Genomic DNA, 16,442 nt, shown 5'->3' on the forward strand with positions numbered 1-16,442 from the left:
TAGGGAAAAGGAAATGCCTTTTCAGGACTATAGTGCATTTGTTAAAAAAAATCCATCTATCGGTGGACCCGTATGGTTCAAATCTGTGTCACTCAAGGTCACCTGCACATGTGTTGCTGCATGCCAGATGGGGTTTAGTTAAACTTCAAAGCAAAATGCCAGCAAAGAGCACTTGATATTAATTGTTATTTTATATAGTATGATACTGAAATTCCAAAAATGTTCTCTTATTTATGAATTTCACCAATAGGAAGCCTTCTGTCATGGTTTACAAATACGTCCGCAAATTTGTTGACACTCCTGTCTTCAAAAGGTCCATGTTAGAATAGAATATGGCAGAAAGAGACAAGCTTTGGAGATTAGGTCATACAGAAGCACTGGAGCTTCCTCCTTGGATCCCTTGCTCTAGAGGAACCTTGCTGACCTTTTGTGAGAACACTCAAGACAGCTCCACCACCGGGTCCTCGTATCAAGGAAATGAGTTCTTTCAACAACCATGAAAGAAGTGAGGTTTCCAAGCAACAGTCACTAGAGCAAGCTGTCCTACAAGCAGAGCCTACAACCCCAGGGAAGCCTTCCAATGCCTTCAAATGGGGCTGACATCTTGACTCTGACTTCTTTAGAGATCCGAAGCCGGAAATGCCCAGATGAGCTACTCCTAAATACCTGACCCACAGAAATGGTGAGATAAATAAATATAACTTGTTTTAAGATCCTAGGTTTTATGTTAGTTTATTACATTGCATTAGATAACTAATATACTTTGTCTTCTGTACACATAGTTAATCATTAACTTTATGACTTCTTTTATATTTACTCTACAATAACTTGAATTATACCTATTTTCACTGGGTATACCTTGACTATGTTTTGCTTCGTCTCTTTCTCTTGCAGCAAAATTCATCATTTCTAACTGGAAAGGTATAAATTTGCCCTTGTACTAGACAAAGTCCATTTGTTTATTAGGAAGATCACTGTGCCTTGCTTAAATTCTGAAGGTTTCATGCCACTATTGGGAAAAAATTGTAACAATGAATTAAAAGGTAGGAGAAAATTGATCTCCAGTCCACTGAAAACCAATTTTCAGATAAAAATCATTGTATTTACTATTTCCATTTCATTTTTAACTACTTTACAAAATCATGATACTTATAAATTCACTCATTGTAGCCCGCTCAAATTCATCCTCCATATTTGCACAAACTATTAGCTATTTAAGCTTGTGATTTTTTCCCTCAGTGGTAAGATTTACATTAAAGTTTTCAGCAATACTTTTAAGAATTTATGTATTACTTTTTTTAAGCCACTGGACTGTTTTGTGAAATACAATGTAATGTAACAAAATAGTGATGCAAATTTGCAATGTGATATATATAAACAAAAAGACAAATAGTACATACCTGTCTGCCAAGCATTGTTGAAAGTATCAATAAATTTTAAATGTATAGTTAGACCAATACAAATGATCTAGATCATGAATGAAACAGGAGATGTCACTACAAAATCTAGATATTACAAGGCTGGAAAGCGAAAATTATAGACTACTTTAGGCAATAAGTTCAACGGCACAGATGACATGAAAAATTATTTGAAAGACTAAAACTGCCAAAGTATATACTTAAGAAGACAGAAGTACCCTGATTAGCTCCATGTCTAACAAAGATACTAAATTTATAGATAAAAATGGTACCAGAAAAACTGCAGATGCCCTTGATCCAGTAATCAATTGTACCAAAATTATGATAAATAAATAATACCAATTCTACAATTTTTCCAGAACATAGAGAAGTAGTAAAAACTTCTTAACTCATGTTATGATGCCATAATTACTTCGATGCCAAAATCAAAGACATTATAAGAAGATAAAACTAAAGACCAATATGTCTCATAAACATAGATGTAAAATCCTTTAAAAATCTTAATAGATCCACGATAAAATATTAGCAAGTCAAATTGAGCCACATATTAAAAGGATAATACAATATGAGCAAGTGGACTTCATCCCAGAAACATAATTTTGATAAAACAGTTAAAAGATAATCAGTGTAATCCATCATATTAATGAACTAAAAAAGAACCGTATCTTAACAGAGTCAGGAAAAGCGTTTGCCAGAATTCAACATCCATTATGATAAAAACCAGGAATACAAGTTAATTTTATCAGTCGATAAAAGGAAGCTGCAAAAACTTACAACTAACATTATATTTAGTAGTAAAAGACTAAAATGCCACGCCCCTGAGATGGGAACAAGCTAGAATATCCACTCTCACCACTTGTATTCAGCACTGTATTCAAGGTTCCAGACAGTTCAGTAATGCAAAATAAATAAATAAATCAAAGGCACACAATTTGGAAAAGAAGAAGCAAAACTTCTAATTCGAAGACAATATGAATGCCTGTCAAAAAACTTTAAGGAGGGGCGCCTGGGTGGCTCAGTGGGTTAAGCTGCTGCCTTCGGCTCAGGTCATGATCTCAGGGTCCTGGGATCGAGTCCCGCATCGGGCTCTCTGCTCAGCAGGGAGCCTGCTTCCTTCTCTCTCTCTGCCTGCCTCTCAGTGTACTTGTAATTTCTCTCTGTCAAATAAATAAATAAAATCTTAAAAAAAAAAAACTTTAAGGAGTCTATAATCTAGTCTAAAGCTACCAGAACTAATAAGTAAAATTTGTAACAGATAGATTTTATATAGAATGCAAGATTGATATGGAAAATTCAACTGTATTTCTATATACTAAAAATAAATAATTGGAAATGGAAACTAGTGAAATAGACTTATAATAATATGAAATAAAGAAATGTGAATCAATGTAACAAAGTATGTACAAGATCTGTATATTAAAAATTATAAAACATTGCTTAGAGAATTTAAAGGAGACATAAATAAATGGAGAGATATACCATGTTCATCATCTGGGAGACTAATACTGTTCAGATTGTAATTCTCTTTAAAGTTATATATATGTTCAATGCAATTCTAGTTAAAGTCTCATTAGGAATTTTTTTTATAGTAACTGACAAGCTAAGTCTAAAATTTACATAAATGGAATGGATTTAGAATAACCAAGCCAATTGGAGAAAACAAATTTGAGGACTTTATATTACCTGCTTCCGAGACTTAGTATAAAGCCACAGTAATCAGGGCAATGTGTTATTGGCAGAAGGACAGACGTAGAGAACAATATAACAGAACAGAGTCCAGAAGTGGACTCACCCATTAAAGTTCAATTGCTTTGCTGACAAAAATACCAAGGAGAAAGGACAGTCTTTTCAACATATGGTACTGGCACTGAATACCCCAAATTTAAAATAAAACGAATCTCAAACTTTACCTCACAACATATACAAACATTAACTTGAAACAGACAAAAGGCCTACATGTAAGAGATAAAACTATAAAATTTCTAAATAAAAACATATGAGAAAAGCTGTGAGACCCTGAGATGTACACAAAATTCTTAAGTGGGCCATAACATTCATAAAAAAATATAAAAAATGGGTAAATTGGACTTTATCCAAAAGCTTTCACATTTGAGAGCTAGTGCTAAGAAAATTAGGAGGTTAGCCATGGACTGGGAGAAAATATATGCAAAATATATATCTGACAAAATCTTGTATTTAAATATATAAAGAACACTTACTACTCAATAATAAGGAAAGAAGCCAATTAACGATGGGCAATATATTTAAACATAAACTTCATGATGTACTGTATGGTGACTAATAGAACATAATTTAAAAAAAGTTAAAACAAAACAAATTTGAGAGGATGGGAAAAAAATAAGCAAACAGAAGCTTCACCAAGGAAGATGGCAAATAAACACATAAAATGATGTTGAACTTCCTTAGTCATTAGGGAAATGCAAATAAAAATCACCAGAAAGCTCTACACACTTACTATTTAGACTAAAATTAACATGGCAGACAATACTATGTATTGGTAAGTGCAATTCTCATTGCTGATGGGAATGCAAAATAACAGACACTTTGGAAAACAGGTGGAAATTATTTTACAAAATAAGCACAAACCCACATAGCCTAGCAATAATGTTCTCAGATATGTACCAAAGAGAAATAAAAATGTATGCCCACACAAAGATGTCTGCATGAATGTTCACAGAAGCCTCATTGTGGTGGCATCACCATGGTGATTAAGAGTGAACACTAATAACGCCAGGTTGCAAAGAAGCTAACGATAGCCTCAGGAGAAAAAGGATCTTAGCGTTCATAAACTGGTAAATAAATAAACCAATGTAATGCTATGCCTATACAACGGAATACTACTCAGCAATAAAAAAGGAACTATTTAGCGATACAGGTGCTTGTGGATAGACCACAAAATGATTATGCTATCCATTAATTAATCCAGGCCCAAAAGACTATATGACTCCATTTAGATCTAGAAAAGGCAAAGTTGTAGTGATAGAGAATCAATCTATCGATTGATGTTGTTAGATCTATCAATTAATAGTTGTCACAGCCTAGAAAGTGGAGAGAAAATTGATGGCAAAGGAGGCCAAGGGCACTCTCCAGGGTGATAAAAATACCCTGTATCTTGATAGTAGTTCTGGTGGTTGCAAGACTGTACCTATTTGTCAAAACTAATCAAACTTTGCATTTCAAGTTAGCAAGTTTTGGGGTGCCTGGGTGGCTTGGTGGGTTAAGCCTCTGCCTTTGGCTCTAGTCATGATCTCAGGGCCCTGGGATCAATCTGCGCATCTGGCTCTCTGCTTGGCGGGGAGCCTGCTTCCCCCTCTCTCTCTGCCTGCCTCTCTGCCTACTTGTGATCTCTCTCTCGCTGTGTCAAATAAATAAATAAGATATTTTGAAAAATAAAATAAAATTAGTAAATTTTGTATTCTGTAAATTACATTTTAACAAAACTTATTAAAAAAGAAAAAAAAAACTGATGGGAAAAAAATTATTCTGGCCAAGATGATGAACACGACCTGTTAAGGAAGTAATGACATTTAAAAGCACAATAGGATGTTATGGACAAATTAGAATTTACCTTATGTTTCAAATCTGCAAAAAATATATAATAAAATTTTTTTCTTGATTTTTTTTTTCCTGAGAGTAACAAACCACTCTGCAGACCAAATTTTGTAAAGCTATAATGTAGAACAGAGCTCTGGGTATGAAACACCCTGACTGATGCAGGTAAGACTTTAGTTTCCTTCACTGCCTTATTTTAGTCCACCCATGCCTTTAAACACACACATTTCTCAATATTCTGCTCACAGCCATTCACCTTCCCCAGGGCGTGGACTGCCCCCATGGTTTTGCAGCCACTCTCACTAGAGACAGAGTATGCTTCTATGCCTCTTAAACTTTGAGCTTAGCCATGCTTTGGTCACTGAGGTGTTTAAAGAACTTAACTCAAATGGAAGTTCAATGTGTTAGCAGGGTTAGGCTTGCTTTGTGTAACTGCCTGGAGAAGCGGATCTCTCCAGGGGGGCTTCCCTCCCTTCTCCCCAGGTCCCAGAACAGTCTATATGCATCATCCTCCAGTCAACTTGAAGACCCAGGAGCATGAGAATAAATACTGTATAACACCGGGTCTGGGAATAACTTGTTACGCAGAATTACTGTTGGCAACTTCCTGTCCCTTAACATTTCTTCTCTTCTCTTTTTTCTAGGGACTTTTAGTACAAGAGATGATGATCCACTCTCCTTGCTATAATGGTCGCCTCCAAGGCAAAAGACCACTAACTCTGCCTTGAGCCTGGCCTCTCTGCTGAGCTGTCCACCCCCAGATGAGGCTCACAGACTAAGGACCTACTTGATATAGGAAGGAAGGGAAAAACGAAATTATATCAATTAGTTGCCTACTAGAAATTTATAACTTTTTCCAGAAGTTGCACTCAGTGAATATTCTGATGAGTTAATGAAAGTATTATTGATATCATTTAAATTGAAGATGACTTGTTATTATTTGCCCTCTGCAGGATACAAATGGAGCCTGTTTTTTTCTATTGTATGTTCTCACTTGGAAAGGACCTAAGAAAAAAGGGGAGGATGGGTGAAATAGATCAAGGGATTAAGGACTCACTACACAAATGAGCACTGCTTAGTGTAGAAAATTGCTCAATCATTATACTATACATTTGAAACTAAAATAGTGCTATATGTTAATTGCTCTTTAATAAAAAAAAAAAACAGATAGTCCTAAGACTTCAATTGATGGATTTACAATTATTTTCGGTTTAATTTTTAAGAATTGTTTAAATAGTATAGATATTTATATTGCTATAATATGGAGCTGATGCTACATAGATATTTAGCTTCTCCCTTCAATACAATATGGAGTTTATAATTTTATAGGAAGAAGTCCCGATGCACTGGGGTTCATTTATTGAGATAACTTTTTAATGATTTTTGCTACTGACTTTGAGACGGTATTAAGGTGATATTTAAATGCCACACCATCCTATCTCTGCAATGGGTTAAATGAGTAAGAAAGGGAACCACTGTATTGTTAGGTGTTGGGAAATTCATGTGTATGAATAACTTATTTTGGTGATGTAGAAGCCAAATCACTTTCTGAAATATTTCCAAGGGGATGATGGAAATAAGATACTTTTCTCCTTGCTTAAAATTTTATTAAAACAGACTTTTTTTTTTTTTTTTTTTTTTTTTAGAACAGTGTCAGATTTACTAAGGGTTTGGGAGGACAGAGGAGAGAATTTCTGTAATACCCCTCCATGTCGTCTCCCCTGTTACTAACTTAGTTACCATTAATGAACCAACACGGAGACATTATGTTACGTCCATAGTTTATCCAGATTTCCTTATTATTATTATTATTATTTTTTACCTGATGTCTTTTTCTATTTCAGGATCCCACCCAGGTTAGCACATCCCATTCACCTGACATGTCTCCTCAGGCTTTTTTTTGTTTGGTTTGGTTTGGTTTGGTTTTGGCCATGACAGTTCCTCAGCCTTTCCTTATTTTTGAGGAACTTGACGGTTTTGATGAATACTGGTCAAGTATTTTGTAAAAGGCCCCTCTCCTGGCATTTGTCTCACGTTTGTCCCATGACTAACATGGAGTGACAGCTTTTTGGGAAACAGATGACCAGAGGTAAAATGACAGAAAGTGGTCTTTTCACCACACCCTAACAAGGGTATGTCCTTTCCTGCTGAACTATCCCTGTTGATAGTGACCGTAATCCCCTAGCTGGGGTTTGTGTACCAGTTCCTCCTCTATGAAGTCACCCTTCCCCTGGCTTGCCATACTGTACTCCTTGGAAGGAGGTCACCATGTGCAGCCCACACTTCAGGTGTGCGCCTCCTTCCTGAGGATGGAACACCTACGTACATTATTTTGAAATTCTTCCGCCCAGCTTTATCTTTGCTTTTGCACTTATTTATTTACTCATTTGTTTGCATTAGCATGGACTAAAGGATATTTACTACGCACTTTGGGTTATCATCCAATAGCACTTTGTTTCATTTGGTGCTCAAATCGTTGTTGTTTGTTTTTTCAGTAGGACTGAAATGTCCTTTTGGCAAAACCCCATCAAGGTGAGTTTTTGTTTTGTGATCGCTCTGGTCTTTGGCATTTCCTTGCTTCCTGTCACTAGAAGGTGCCCCAGTCTTCATCTTATATACTTCCTGCTCTGGCCCCAGAATCAACCATTTCTTCAAGGAGCAGCCCAGATTCCTTTGATTGGAAAATGGTATTAGATACCAAGATGCAGCTGCTTGGTGCTCTCATTGAGACCGGAGTTTTGTTGTTTCTGGGGTCTATCCACTGACAGAGCAAGGATGGCATGTGTGTGTATGAACCCAACTATAGATACATATCTACAGACATTTTGGTAAGTAACCATCGGTACCTGTACAAAGTGAAACAGGAGTGCACACTAATTAATGCCTCCCCCTCTAGTCCAAGGTCATGTGGATCATTTAAGCCTCCTCCCCTTGCTCAACTGTGGATTCCCATTCTAACAGGGAGAAACCTGGCCCCTACCATCTGCCATACATTTGATGTTTACATTCTAGGATACACGCAGAGCTGTATCAGAAATGTGAAGCCATAACCCCATGGGAAACAACTTTATCAATTAGAGTGCTGTGCACTGTTGAGGGGGTATGTGTGTGCAGTATAAAACTCCTTTTGCCTTACAGACTCCACTCATTTCTAGTTCCTTAGGTCAGCAATTTCCACCCCCAACTCCCTTCAGTGAGGTTGTTTCATTCATTTGCAATAGAGTATGATTCTCCTGTCACAGACTGCCATCCTTCCTGAGATCCCTGAACTCCTAAATGATTTGTTCAAAGATGGGCAATTAAAGTTTCCTTTATGCTAGATAAAGCTCTATGGGTTTTGGCGACAGCATGATGTCAGGTGCCTGCCAACATGGAAGTAGGCTGAACGGATGTAATATTCTAAAAACCTCCTATACTTCACCTACCCAGTCCCTAAACTCCTGACAACCACTGATTTTTTGTTTCTTTTATAGTTTTTTCACTTCCATAATGTCATATGATTGAAATCATAAAATGCATAACCTTTCCAGACTGAGCTTTCATGTATAATATGTATTTTCTAAAGATTTATTTATTTCTTCTACAGAGAGAGAGAGAGAGAGAGCATGGGGTGGGGCAGAGGCAGGGGAAGAGAGAAATTCAAGCAGATTCCACACTGAGCTCAGAGCCTTATGCAGGACCTGATCTCATGACCCCAAGATCACGACCTGAGCCAAAGCCAAGAGTTGGACACTCAACTGACTATACCACTCAGGTGTCCAAAGTATAATATGTATTTTAGGTTCATCCTGCTTTTTTCATGGCTTGATAGCTTATTTCTTTTTATTGCTGAATAATATTCCACCGAATGGATATACAATAATTTGATTATCCATTCACCTATTGAAGGATACTTCAGTATTTCCATATTTCCACATTTTTGGCAAATATATTCCCACAAGCAATGTATAAATCATCAACAATCATTGCTTCAAGATGAAAACAGGAAATTAAGTGAATTTACTTACAAGATGTTGAGACCCCAACCATCTTCCTCTAGGAGGATCCCAGAGTTCCTGTGCCTGGTCTTTGTGCAGGATACTGAAAGCGTTTTCTCTGGAGGACCTTAAAAGGATTCAAGGGGAATGATGTAACACTAAAGATTCATCAGTGAAATGAACCAGCCAGGTCACCTTGGGTGAAACTCACAGTCCACAAATCCCACCTAAGCATCCACAATCCCAGTGAGTTTTTTAGTCTCTCACTCACATGTCAAGAGACAATCAAAGATCACAAAAATCAGAAGAGAGTCTCTAACATGAAAGGCAGACAGTGATCAAATAGCAAAAGGCAACTTGGAAATGAGAAGGAAACTTTAATATCGTTCTCCTTAATAAACTCAGAGATAGTGGGGCACCCCGGTGGCTCAATTGGTTGAGTAGCTGCCTTCAGCTCAAGTCATGATCTCAGCATCCTGGGATCAAGTCCCACATTAGGCTCCTTGCTCAGCAGGGAGCCTTCTTATTTCTCTGCCTGCTCCTCCCCCTGCTTGTGCTCTCTGACAAATAAATATGTAAAATCTTAAAAAAAAAAAAACCCTCAGAGATAGAAAATATTGCAACCACAGAATGAGAAGAGCGGATTGAATTGGGGGAGGGGCTGTGGGAATGGCTATAAGCAACCCAAAGTGGCCAATGCAAGGCTGTTTGTTCATGCTGCTGCTAAGGCAACTTTCCGTATTACCCACACATCATCCTGTATCCCTGCCCTATGCCTCCAGCAGCAAAGGGAGCCTTCCACCCCAGAGGGACTAGGAGTCCTTTGCGAGCCCGTCACAGTGTGTGCCATACTGTGTGATGTTTTCTAATAGCAAAGCCCTTCTTCCGAATGAGTCCAAAAAGTATTTTGAGACAGGACCACCTATCATTTCTATTTCTCCTCTCCATATTCTGTGTTCAAGCATGTATCGCAGCTGGTCTGTGAGCATCACCTGAGGAACGTGTGTGTGTGTGTTCGTGTGTTTACATGTATAAGGGATAACTCTCACACGGAATAGAAATAACCTATGGGAGACTTTTGCAGATGTGGTTAGCTAACTTAAGACGAAGTCACCCTGGGTTCACATCGGCCCTAACCCAAAGACTAGCGTCCTTCTAAGATGAGAAATTAGAGACAAAATTTAGAGGGAAGACAGCCAGGTGAAGACAAAGGCAGAAATTGGAGCCCTGCAGCTGCGAGCCAGGGAACAACAATCACCAGCAGCCACCAGAAGCTAGGAGAGGCCAAGGCGGGCTCTCCCTCAGAGCTTCAGAGAACACGGCTCTGCCGACCTCTGACCTCAGACCTCTGGTCTCCTTACCTGTGAAGGAATGATTTCTGTTGTTGTGAGCCAGCCAGTTTGTGGTACTTTGTTAGAGCCGCCCTTGGAAACTAAAGCACGGGGACTCTTGCACATACTCAGGTGTCTTGGCCAGAAGTCTGGCAGAGATAGGGACAGAATGTTGGGCAAGAGAGGGAGAGGCTGAAGGGAGAGAAAAGCAGAGAAGTGCTGTGCCATTTTCTTAGTTAGGCTTTTAAGAAATAATAGAACTAAGAGAATCTGATGGCATACAGACAGATGATACCGGCTGATTTACTATAAGGGATTGCCTCCCACGATGCTGGAGGATGGCAAGTCCTAAGATCTGGGGCTGGGAAGCTGGAAGCCCAGGAGAGCCCTGGGTGGAGCTCCATTCCAGACGCTGATGGGCAAAAGGCCCAGAAGAGCTGACGCTTCAGTTCAAGCCCAACGACAAGAAGAACACTGGTGTCCCAGTTTGAAGGCAGTCAGACAGGAGGAATCCACCTCATTCCCAGACGGGCCTGCTTTTTCTTCCACTCAGGCCTTGAACTGATTGGATGGAGCAGGGAGGGCTCCTCTCCACAGGTGGGAGAGCAACCTGCTTCCCTCAGCCTACCAATTCCAGTGTTAATCTTTCCAGAAACATCTTCACTTAGAAACCCAGAATAACGTTGGACCAGATGTCTGGGCACTCCATGGCCCAGTCAAGGGGACATAAAGTAGCCATCGCAGTCCTGCTTTCTGTGGGACTGGAGGCAGCAAGTCCCTGGGAAGCCAAGCCCAGTAGTGAGTGACGCAGGTCTGTGGGACCTTGTGCAAGCATGGCCAAAAGCCACAGAAAACTGTCACCCCAAGGGGACCACGTGCATCTGGTCTGTGTGATTCACCCATAACCAGAGCAAACCAAGGACATGCTAAACAAGGCCACGCTACTTCTCTGGTGCAAAACTTTGGACATGCAAGAACCTGCAAAACCTTGACCTGATGCTAAAGGAAGCTGAGTTTCTCACAAGCCCAGCAAATGAGAGCTGAAATCGATCAGTCAGTTCTTAGGATAGACAGAGAGATGATCTCACACACATGTCTTCCTTACCTGGGATTTATACTCTTTGTCCTTATTTTTTTTTTTTTTTAAAGATTTATTTATTTATTTGACAGAGAGAAATCACAAGTAGTCGGAGAGGCAGGCAGAGAGAGAGAGAGAGGAGGAAGCAGGCTGCCTGCTAAGCAGAGAGCCCGATGCGGGACTCGATCCCAGGACCCTGAGATCATGACCTGAGCCGAAGGCAGCGGCTTAACCCACTGAGCCACCCAGGCGCCCCACTCTTTGTCCTTATTAAGTAATCTCTAGCAAAATAAGATGGCATGGGGCAATCCAAAAAAACCTTTGAGAGCCTTGTTGCATAGAAGGTGTTTTAGAGAATGTAGGCTAGAAATGGACCCTCGGTGCTCAAGTCCTGGGAAATAGACATTTCCCTGCACCACCCACACTGCTCGGACATGGGGCTCCTGCAAACACCTCCGGGGCTGCAGTCTGACACTGAAGAGGAGGGATTTCCTGGGCTCTGTGAAAGCTTCTGCTTGCCATTGTCAAGACCGCCTAAGAAGTCAGCCCTCTGGACAACAGGGAGGAAAGCCCTTGGGACAGACCCATACGGTCCTACGACCCCCAAGTGCACCAGACTCGCTACTGTGATGAAACCTCTTTGTCACAATTTTCCAAGAAATCCACTCATCCTGAGAGTAAAATACAGGAAAATGTTAAATCACAACTGTGTAACGGAATGGCTAGAGCATGCAGGCACATGAAGATGCCGAGGCCAGCGTGGCAGGACCTACGCCTCAGCTGCGGCTACACTGATTGTCACGGAGACCATCACCAGAACTGAAAAGCAGGAGGACGTGGTAACTTTTAGGAACCCTGAAGGCAGGAAGGAAGTTTTTAGTGACAGGCTGCTTTTCTGGATAATTTTTGTCCCTCGCAATGGTGTGAGGGCCCAGAAAATTATGCACGTTGGTGTCAGAAATGCTGGGGTATGAATTCCAACCCTGCCACTTACTGGAATCTTAGGTACATTACTTAACCTCTTGGTTCTAAAATATGGTAAGTTTTTTTTTTGTTTGTTTGTTTGTTTGTTTTGCCTGCATCTTCCTCTTCAACTTGATTCTGAACTTCCAGTTCTAAATACGACTTTATATCTTGGCAAGAGAACGTCCCTCTCAGGGGCATTTTCCTAAAATGACATAGCCCTCCAGCTAATCAACAATCACTGAACAACCATCATTTCAATAGCAAAGAGCTCTTTAGAAAGAGTTATTATTATTGTTATTATTAGATTTTATTTATTTATTAGAGAGAGAGAGAGAATGTGCACGAGTAGGGGAGAGGCAGAGGGAGAGCAAGAAGAAGCAGACTTCCCTCTGAGCAGAGAGCGCAACAGGGACTCAATGCCAGGACACAGAGCCAGAGGCTCAACCGACGGAGCCACCCAGGCACCCTCTTTAGAAAAATTATTAATGAAGCAAGTCTTTAATAAGTTAATCGATGGATAAATACAAGAGAAGGGTATGGACAGATGAGAGAAAGCACCAAGAAGCATTTAGTGCCTTTCTAGCAAGATGGTGGAATACAGAGGGTCAACTGCCTATGGCTTCGGAAGCCATAAGTTGTGGTCACTTCTGATCTTGAAAGGCCATTGTAAATATGATTCTCTTTCACAGCAGTGGCTGGGGTTGCCAGGGGAAATCACACCTCTGCAGTGCAAGGGAAAGCAACTCCTGAGACTGGTAAGGGACGAATGAATGGCAGGTTCTTAGCCGATCAGTTGGGCTGGCAGAAGATCCAGCTTTCCAGAACAAGCCTCTCTGGCCCTTGGTGGCTGCCTGATATGGCCACTTGGAGGCCATAAAACACAGCTCCTGACTGCTTGGGAGAATCTTTGATGCTGACTCCTCAGGATACCGAAGAGAAGGTCCCCATGATATCACCAACGTCATCACTCAGGTCCACGCACACGTATGAGGGCTCCTCTATCCTCTGACTTAGGGAAGATCGGCCAGAAAACTCAGAGAGCATCTGACCTGGCCTTTCTGTGTTACAGATGAGGAACTGAAGGTCTGAATTGAGATGATGGTTTTTCTCAAGGTGACTCAGAAGACTGACCCATATTTTCTCATTTTGTTGTTGACGGGTCGGATCTAGCTTCAACGAAACCGCTCTCTGTAAGTGTCAGTGCTCAGATGGCCCAGGAGAGACAACACGGTGGATCATCAGGATGGAAATGTCAAAGGTAGGTGGAGCCCGAGGTATCTCTTGGCTTCCTTGTTTATTCCTAGTGCTTTGAGGAAGGATATCCGTTGAGGGATTTCAACACCTGTTTCTCATTCCTTATGCTCAGATAAAGAGGAAAAGAATAGAGACCTGGTTGTTTGGTATTTATAAAGAGTTTTCACATACCCTGTGAGTGTGGGTCTTCGTATGGACGCTGTGGGGTGAGCAGGACACATAGATTTCCACTTTACAGACAGATGCAGTTCTGGGAAGGCCTCGGTCCGAGGTCATTTTCAGTCTCAGGTGAATCACCTGCTCGTCATTCCTTACTTTCTTGAGGAAATCCACAGAGACCAAGAGGCAATCTGAAGATCTCTCTTTTCCCCCCTCATTTTCTTACATTTAACCTAGAACTAGGCCGTGCCCTGTTTTCTTTCTGTTATCGTAGAACATACAGCATCTTTCACACAAGAGGCACCCCCCCAAGTTTATGATGCTTGTACATCGCACACACTTTTGACTGCTACTGACTATTGTAAATCCTTTCTTAGATAAGAGAGGACTAAGAAAAGTGAAAAAAAAAAACAAGAAAAAAAAAACAGATCACCCGGGGAGCTTGGGTGGCTCAGTCGGTTAAGCATCTGACTTCGGTCAGGTCGTTTGATCTCAGGGTCCTGGGATGGAGCCCCATGACCATGTCAGGCTCCCTGCTTGGCAGGGAGTCTGCTTCTCCTCTGACCATTCCTTCCCACCGCTTGTGCTCTCTTTCAAATAAATAAATGAAATCTAAAAAAATAGGTAACCTGGATATAAAACAACTGCCTTCTGTTTGTGTTTGTCACATTCAGTTTTTTTTTAAGCCTTTTTTAAAAAAAATTTAATTAATTTATTTGACAGAGAGATCACAAGTAGGCGGAGAGGCAGGCAGAGAGAAAGGGGGAAGCAGGCTCCCTGCTGAGCAGAGAGCCTGATGCGGGGCTCGATCCCAGGACCCTGGGATCATGACCTGAGCCAAAGGCAGAGGCTTTAACCCACTGAGCCACCCAGGTGCCCCTGTCACATTCAGTGTTTCACAGAAAAATACCTATCTATATTTCAGTGGCACTGGGGAAAAAAAAAGGCACTGGACTGCAATTTACTACCATGACTGCTATTTCTCACTCCTATTTATGTAGCATTTTAAGTGAACACTCCTTTTTTTTTTCCCTCTATTACTCCCATTTCATAGATGAGGAAATTGAGCTTTAATGAGTTTAGGTGAATTGGATTGCCGCGTGTCTCTATCAACACTTCACAAGGTGCTCTCTGAGTATTTGCCAAATCGAAGAGCATTCACTTCTATATCTCTTTTTGCACTTAATATTCAAATTAATGGCTGAGCCAATTTTTTTTTTTTTTTTTCCTCTCTCCCTCAGAAGTGCACACCATGGGAAGGTGCCTCTGGGGATGCAAATGGCCCACTCGATGTATTAGGCAACTATAAACAAATGGAGATTTGCACAGATGTAATTAAGAATGGAAAATACAAACCTATGTGCAGAACCATGATTTACAGTCAAATTCACCTGCCTTGAAAGCTCATATTAGATTGCTCCTCGTTTGATTACCAAGCTGGTGTTTCAATGCAAAGCATATGCTTGTGGGCCCCCAGGTTTTCTGGGCTTGTGAATTAGCTAATAACTTTGAAACGAACCTTTTAAGGGAGGATTGGTTTATGCCTCAGCAATGCAAACATGAGCAAGTGAAAATATATGCATCTCTATGGGTTATTTCTGTACGGAGGACAAATGTGTAAAAATATGTTTACCAGAAAAAAATAAAATTCTGGTTTTGACTGTTTGCCAAACGTTACACAAATAATTAGTGGTGTTGTTAAATGCTCAGCAGCTCTTCCAAGCCTTCTTTTATGGCATCAAATATGTTCATTCTCCAGTATATGGGCATATATAATGTTTTAGAGTATTCAGAGACTATAGCTTCTGGCTTGAGTTACGACATGGGAAGCGAAAGTTCGGTCCCTCCTACTCATCCTTACGGGTTCTCGCTCATATCTGAGAACCTGAAAAGAGATGAATGAGTTTTTTGGGTTTTTGTTTGTTTTTATTTTGTCAAAAGGCTAACTTAACTTTTCCAAATTGTAAGTAAAATAGCCTAAAGCTATTCATTTTTGTCCACACTCTTATCTCCATTGTGCATTCTCTTCCGTCTAGAATATCTGGAGGGTAGAGTTTTGAATATGAAGCCAGAAAGCAAAAATTTGAGGACTGGAAGACCAGAACTTGGCTTTATCCCTGACATTATTCCCTGCAATACACCCCACAACTTCTTGAAAAGCTGAAATGACCTGAAAGAAAGTCTCTTCAGAGGCACTCTATAGACTCAGTGGATGTCGTTAATCTGTATAAACTATTGTCCCAACAGTAAACTTTGGGTCTTACCACCATGCAAACTCAGAATGTGTGTCATGACTTTTTGGTGACTTGAATGAAATACAGTAGCTTTAGGGTAGCAGTCAAGTAAAAGCCACCTCCTCTAACGGCAGACCCACCATGGTCAGTGGTAACCTACGATGTTGCATTATTCGGTTTGTCCAGCTGGAGATCCACACTAGGGTCTTTCTACTATGGGGGAATCTGGCCAGGAAAAGGCCTAGGAGGAGTCAGCTTGAGTAATGTGTTGTGTTGGGGCGAAATGGAAAAACTGTGTATGACAGGTCTACACCAGAAAAAAAAAAAAAAAAATTACACCAGGGAGGAAGAATCCTCCTGAAGGCCAACACCAACCATGAGACAGACTGGCCAGTCAAAAATGGGCACAGTTGTGATGTACTGATGGGGTTAAAAATCCAAAACAATGGGAG

The 16,442-nt window shown here is 40.5% G+C and overlaps 3 long non-coding RNA genes across 4 annotated transcripts in view; 2 read left to right on the forward strand and 1 right to left on the reverse strand.

The window, feature by feature from the left end:
• LOC101679616 overlaps positions 1-9,367 on the reverse strand; it is a 169,600-nt gene extending 160,233 nt beyond the window's left edge. The window contains exon 1 of the long non-coding RNA XR_006601959.1: positions 8,999-9,367. This is a non-coding gene — a long non-coding RNA (uncharacterized LOC101679616). The remainder of the gene's footprint in view (positions 1-8,998) is intronic.
• On the forward strand, positions 555-6,612 carry LOC123387520. Its single transcript, XR_006601960.1, has 3 exons — positions 555-682; positions 5,072-5,156; positions 5,636-6,612. It is a non-coding gene; the product is annotated as an uncharacterized LOC123387520 (long non-coding RNA).
• The window catches only part of LOC123387521, a 33,142-nt gene continuing 23,316 nt past the window's right edge, over positions 6,617-16,442 (forward strand). The window contains exons 1-3 of one of the 2 annotated variants that reach the window (XR_006601961.1): positions 6,617-7,523; positions 13,514-13,601; positions 15,793-16,031. This is a non-coding gene — a long non-coding RNA (uncharacterized LOC123387521). Of the gene's footprint in view, positions 7,524-13,513; positions 13,602-15,792; positions 16,032-16,442 lie in introns of those variants that run through there. The other variant, XR_006601962.1, reaches the window with a different exon arrangement.

The sequence above is a fragment of the Mustela putorius genome, unplaced genomic scaffold (genome assembly GCF_011764305.1).
Source record: "Mustela putorius furo isolate JIRA1106 unplaced genomic scaffold, ASM1176430v1.1 tig00003854_pilon_pilon_pilon, whole genome shotgun sequence".
Taxonomy (NCBI): domain Eukaryota; kingdom Metazoa; phylum Chordata; class Mammalia; order Carnivora; family Mustelidae; genus Mustela; species Mustela putorius.